Source organism: Pinus tabuliformis, chromosome 4_1 (assembly GCF_031772625.1).
Source record: "Pinus tabuliformis cultivar Carrire ecotype Pingquan chromosome 4_1, CPIR1, whole genome shotgun sequence".
Lineage (NCBI taxonomy): Eukaryota > Viridiplantae > Streptophyta > Pinopsida > Pinales > Pinaceae > Pinus > Pinus tabuliformis.
Window position 1 is genome coordinate 240,430,392 of NC_142303.1, and position 6,378 is coordinate 240,436,769.

General features: G+C 32.3%; 1 pseudogene; it reads left to right on the forward strand.

Annotated features, from left to right (window-relative positions):
- The first annotated feature begins 1,259 nt into the window (after positions 1 to 1,259).
- On the forward strand, positions 1,260 to 5,891 carry LOC149175152 (pectinesterase pseudogene; annotated as a pseudogene).
- The last annotated feature ends 487 nt before the right edge of the window (positions 5,892 to 6,378 follow it).

The following is a 6,378-nucleotide window of genomic DNA, read 5'->3' on the forward strand; positions in this document are numbered from 1 at the left end:
CTCTCACTGTAATAAGATGTTGATCTTTTTCTGCAATTTTACATAAATTTTGTAAATAGTAAAATTAAATCATTCTAACTCAAGGTATAAAGACCAAAAATTGATTTAACCATTTACACCTCATCTCCATAATAGATAACTCTTTCTCTATCTTTTCGCTCATTAAAACCAATATAAATATTTTTTCAATCAAATCAAACCATTATCTTGTTTCATTACAGTAACCAAAACGGGATACAAATTTTTTCTAAGCATTTATGAGAAAATTCTAGATCTTTGTTTGTACGGTCCAAAGTTCGAACTAAAAATTAAGTTGGCTTCGTTAATCAATGGACAGATCCATTGTTAAAAGTTTACCCCAATGTATTTTTCACTAAACTTTAAAACTAAATCACTTTTCCAACATTTTATATTCATATTCAAATATTAGAAAGATTGGTCTGCACCACCTCTAACGTGGAAAGAGGTGAAATAATTGTTTATATCTCATAGCTCCTGATTTGCGTGCACGTCCTCGAAAAACCAGCCATCAATGGATTAGTTGAGTTGGTCCATTCATCGATATTGAATTATTCAAACGGGGGTATTTAATGCTTAGAAAATTAAACTGGTGTCATGAAAACCTGGCATGTTCTTGACGCAAGATAGAGCTCAACGTATCTCGCGGCGTCTTTGCTTGAAATTGATTCCGTATTTTTCAAGGATTTGAGAAGTTAGATTATTAACAAATCCAAAATACAGCGAAGAGCGCGCGCACAATGCAGCCGCGTTGAACTCGTCGATAAGCGCATCTGAATATTTACGTCAATCACATGGCTGGCACACACTGTGAATCCATGGAGGAAGAAAGCTTCTATAGTCAGAATCCATGAAGGTAACTGAGAAGCAAACGGGGATTTCCATTAATGCAAGGAGACTGAAATTTTGCCACGTATTTTGATAACGCCATCGTTATCCATGGGCAAATTAATGAATAGAAAAACTTTCTCAGGAAATTACGCGATATAATCTGAAGTTATCGCTGGTTCGATATACCTTCAGTGTGATACACGTAAGACAGCGCGGGGAGAAATTAGCGCTTACTTAAGCCTTACATTAAGCACACCTTCCTGTCATGGATTCCGCGGAATCCAGATTATGAATTTTCTCTATAAAGTCATCGATTTTTTCATGGACGGATCAAGGCAGAGTGTCTGATAATGAATGGTTGCATTTTTTTAGAACAGTTCGACTAGGGTTTGATGATATTAGAGTAAAAAATGGCCTATAATTTGATGTTTGCGTTTATCCTAATCTTAGTTATAATTTCAGAAATCAAGAGCGACACAGTACTGAATACAGGAAATTCTCATGGGAGGATCTTGTCATCAGTTCGGCGATCATTACAGGAAGATCCAAAAAATGTTGCCACAAATTCCATGGAGGAAAGCTTGAGTGTAGACCAAAGATCTTTGGATTCGATCAACGGTCTGGATCGGTCTGGGTTCAACGCGATGCAAAGAGGAGCCATTGATGATTGCCAGGAATTATTGCAGCGAACTTCGGACCTTGTTACAGAATGCCTGTGGAAGATGAAAAGCTATACAGGAAAGTATTTGAAACGGAACCAGACGGTCTATATGCAGACTTGGGTTAGCGCAGCTCTCACTAATCAAGATACCTGTCTGGAAAGCCTGAAGGAGGCAAACATAAGCCTCAAGAATTTCTCGTTGGCCAAAAGTGTTTCAAATACCTGGCAGTCTGTGAGTAAATCATTGCGTTTATTGAGAAAAATTCCTCTGAGCGATGGTAATAATCCTCAAAAGCGTAAAGTCCACAATCGTCTTCTGGGAGAGCGCCATGTGCATTTTGAGGATGATTTTAGTTCACATTATGGACCAATAGAGAATGGTTTCCCTTCTTGGATGTCAAATGCTAATCGAAGAAGGCTTCTACAAACCAGCCCTAATGATGGTGGAATTTCGGAAGACGGTATTGTGACCGTGGCTCAGAATGGTAGCGGTAATTACACAACTGTCACTGATGCTATTAATGCTTCTCCAAATAACAGCGCAAACACATATGTGATATATGTTACAGAGGGTGTTTACCAGGAAAACATAGCGATAGCCAAATATAAGACGAATATCATGTTGATTGGCGATGGTATAAACACCACTGTGATTACTGGCAATCGAAGCGTTGGGGATGGATGGACTACTTTTAATTCTGCAACATTAGGTAAGTTCCTAGTTCCTACATGCACATGTTGAATTTTTAAGTGGATTGTAGATTTTTAAGTGGATTGTAGATTTTAAAATATTTCAAAACTTAAAGGATAGAAGATGAGTTCTAAGTTTTAAAATATTTTTAAAATTTAGGATATTTTTAAAATTTACGATAAAGGATGATGGTAGATATCAAAATATTTTTGAAATTTAATAATCAAATCTAACTCATTAAATTTTTAAAATATTCGAAAAACTATAATAATAAAAAAAAAATAATTGCTAAAACTATATTTTAAATATAATATATTTGGAAGAATTACCTCCCTTTTATGGAATCAGTGATTTCTACTTTGGTAATCTTAGTTACTTTTTGGAAAGTATATCAACACATGTCTATTTTGATGTAACAATAAATCTCTTGAATTTGTAGTTTCCATCCTAGAAATCTTAGTTGATTTGTGTGTATCATCCTTATGTAATGCTAAGACTTATATTTTAAGATTTATATTTATAATTTACCAAGTTCCAAAGTCATAATTTTGTTTTTCCTGTCATGGCTCTTATGATATTTAGAGATGGAATTAGACGAGCAATTGCTAATAACAAAGGTGATTTGCTTGTCCAATATAATTTAAAAAAAATTAATATTTTATGGCAAAATAATTAAAAATATTAAAATCTTAAAATAAAATTTGTAATTTCTACCCTGGAAATTTTAATTAATTTATCTTTATCATCTTTACACGATGTTATTATTTGTTTTTTATCCTTTCACTTTTATGACTTATATTCTTAACTTACTAAGTTCCAAAATCCATATACATCATTTTGTTTTTTTCCTGTCATAACTCTTCTCCTCAGAGATGGAATTTGACGGGCAATTACTTATAACAGACTAATTTTGCCTATACAATAAAATTAAAAATAAAGTATCTAAAAATAAACCATGTCAAAATAATTAAAAATAAACTATGTAAAAATAAACTAGGTCAAAATAATTAAAAATAAACTATGTCAAAATAATTAAAAATAGTAAAAGATTAGAATCGTAGAAAGCTTCAAATTTAACAAGTGCTTCAAGTTTGAAATTCCTACCATGGTCTCTTTTGGTCATCAGGGTTTTAAATCCTTATAGGTACGATTTGACCTCAAAAAATCGTCTTCTTGCTTTTATAAACTAGGTCTTTCCTGCATTCTCATACATATGCCGGCTTTGCATTGTGGTCTCTTTGATTTTCTAAAGCGAGTGCATGAAAAAGTTTAAATATAAATATAACGTGCATGTGTCCATCTAGATTCTCAAAATTAAATGTGGATATTCTTCAAATTTCATATCTACAAAAATGTCTAAATGTTCATATTTAATTAAGATTTAAAATATCATTAAATATTTACTTTTATTGTGAGTAGAATTTACAAAATACATTTAAAAAAATTATTTTACCTTAAGGTCTCGAGCTGCGAAATTACTTCCACAACATTAAGTTCAGCTGATACGATCATCATCTCAACACAGATTCAGAGGTGTATGAACGATCAGACAAATTATATTAATTTACTCATTATAAAATAAATTATAATAGTTTATGTAATTTATTAATATTAAATAAAATATGTGTTTTTGAATTCAATAAACTGAATCTTTATTTATTATTTGAGAGAAAGTCTGATGATGAAAGATGGTTTTTATTAATGTAAAGGAAGGCTGATAATGATGAGTTTGTTTAAAGAAAAATAGAAAACAAAAAAAATTATAGATTTGGTTATAGGATTGTTTATTTTTTAAATATTAAAAGTGTCCGTTGTAGTTTTTTTCGGTTCTATTTTTATATTTATTTATGTTTATATCGGTTAATGTTAAAAATAAAATACTGTAATTAATAGTTAATAATAATAACTAGTTCATTTATATAAATTAAATGATGGATAAAATTGTAATAAATATTAATGATAAATATTAAAAAAATAATTTAATAAAATATTTTATATTATTAAAATTATAAAAATCATAAAAAATAACTAAATTGTAATTTTAGTTTAAATAATTATTATTATTATTATGAAAAATATGATATTTAAAATATATATATATATATATATAAAACAAGATTTTCAATTTTGGATATTAATCATCATTTATGGTGGAGACTTATAAATTCTCAATCATTTAATCATCAATTTATAATTGAGATTTTTAATTTAGAATTTGTTACAAAATCATGAGCTATATTATGAATTGTCAATACCACATGTTTATAAAAAAGAAAAAATGATTATTATTTTAGAAATAAATCTCAAACATTAATTTATATATATTACTAAAAATATCTTAAAATATTATTTAGAATAATAAGTGAAAATTAATTTCTTACTATATAGCTAATAATTATTAATAATTAAATTAATTTTTTAAAACCCTCTTCTAAATTACACATACTATATAATTATTAATAAACTATATATCATCAGAGAAATAAAATTGTGGATTCCATTGATTGCGAATGCCTAACAAAAAAAACAAAACTATCCAACTACCCTTTTATTCATTTAGAGGTGGTCAGTCCAAAAACATCTTTTGAAAAAGTATTTAAAAGACCAACACGAATCTAAATAAACTTATACGCAGAAATTCTGCGAAAACCATGGAATCATGAAATAATTGCCTTAGATTGTCATCGTTTTTATGTGATAATTCCACCATCCTTGCTGTCAGTTCCTGGTTTCAGGAAGAATTTCAGCTGGTGCTTAGTTTTTGCCGGATTTAAGTTTCTATTATTGCCTTAAGCATTGGTAACCTCACCATCGGGGTTGGAATTTCAAAATAGATTCTGATTTACCCACCCATTTGACATTTTCATGGTTTGAAGCCATTTCACAGTTTTAATTTTGTAATTATTTTTTTAACTCTATTTTAGGGCAAATCACCCTGTGACTTCCCCGTCAAAATCCATCCCTGGTCGCCCTACTAAAATTCATTTTGTAATTGCAGCTGTAGTTGGGCTAGGTTTTCTCGCTCGCGACATCACATTTCAAAACACGGCAGGTGCAGTGAAGGGTCAAGCAGTTGCTGTACGTGTGGGATCAGATCTATCGGCATTCTACCGTTGTAGCTTCGAAGGCTACCAAGACACTCTGTACGCACATTCTTTCCGCCAATTCTACAGGGAATGTGACATTTATGGCACCGTAGATTTCATCTTCGGCAACGCCGCTGTGGTGTTCCAGAACTGCAATCTTCTGGGCAGGATGCCGCTCGCTGGACAGGGTATTGTCTATACAGCTCAAGGCAGGATAGACCCAAATCAGAATACTGGAACCTCTATACACAATTGTACAGTCACTGCTGCGCCTGATCTCGTTCCGGTGGTGAGCTCTTTCCCAGTATACTTGGGGAGGCCATGGAAACTCTACTCTCGTACAGTTTATATGCAGTCTTTCTTAGACAGCTTGATCCAACCGGCAGGTTGGTCTGAATGGACGGGAACCTTTGCCTTGAGCACATTATATTATGGGGAATACATGAACACGGGGCCCGGGTCAAATACTACAAACAGAGTTCAATGGCCTGGTTATCATGTGATGAACGTTTCTGATGCTCAGAGTTTTACAGTGTCCCCATTCATTTCTGGCGATGCATGGCTACCAGCAGCATCTGTGCCCTACGACGGTGGCTTGAATTAAGCATAATCAGCTACATATTTTCAGTTACACCTACCCTCCTCCAAAATTTCATGTCTCGAAACATGCTAGAAAATAGAATTGTCAAAAACATTTTAGGTTGGATTCCTGTAAAACAAATAAAGCCGAGGTAGGCGTCAATATAAGCCTCCTAACATCATTTTGATCATTGACCATTGTGTGTTACCATTGCCAGTGAATTCAATGCCATAAATGTAGATATGGAACACGGTAAACAGTATCATAACCTGTATTTCTGAACTTGATTGTAAGGTTGGAGCATCCAGCGTGGAATACAACTGCAGTTTGATGCTTTTTAGCGTAGGGTTGGAGCACCCAACTGGGAATACAACTGCAGTGGGATGCGTTTTAGGAGCCGAAATGTGTACCATTATAAATATGTTTTTTTAAGGACTTTGGTTTTTAAGTATGTGTTAAATTTAATTACACTAGCTTACAACAGATATGATGCTATTTCTTTTGTATGTTC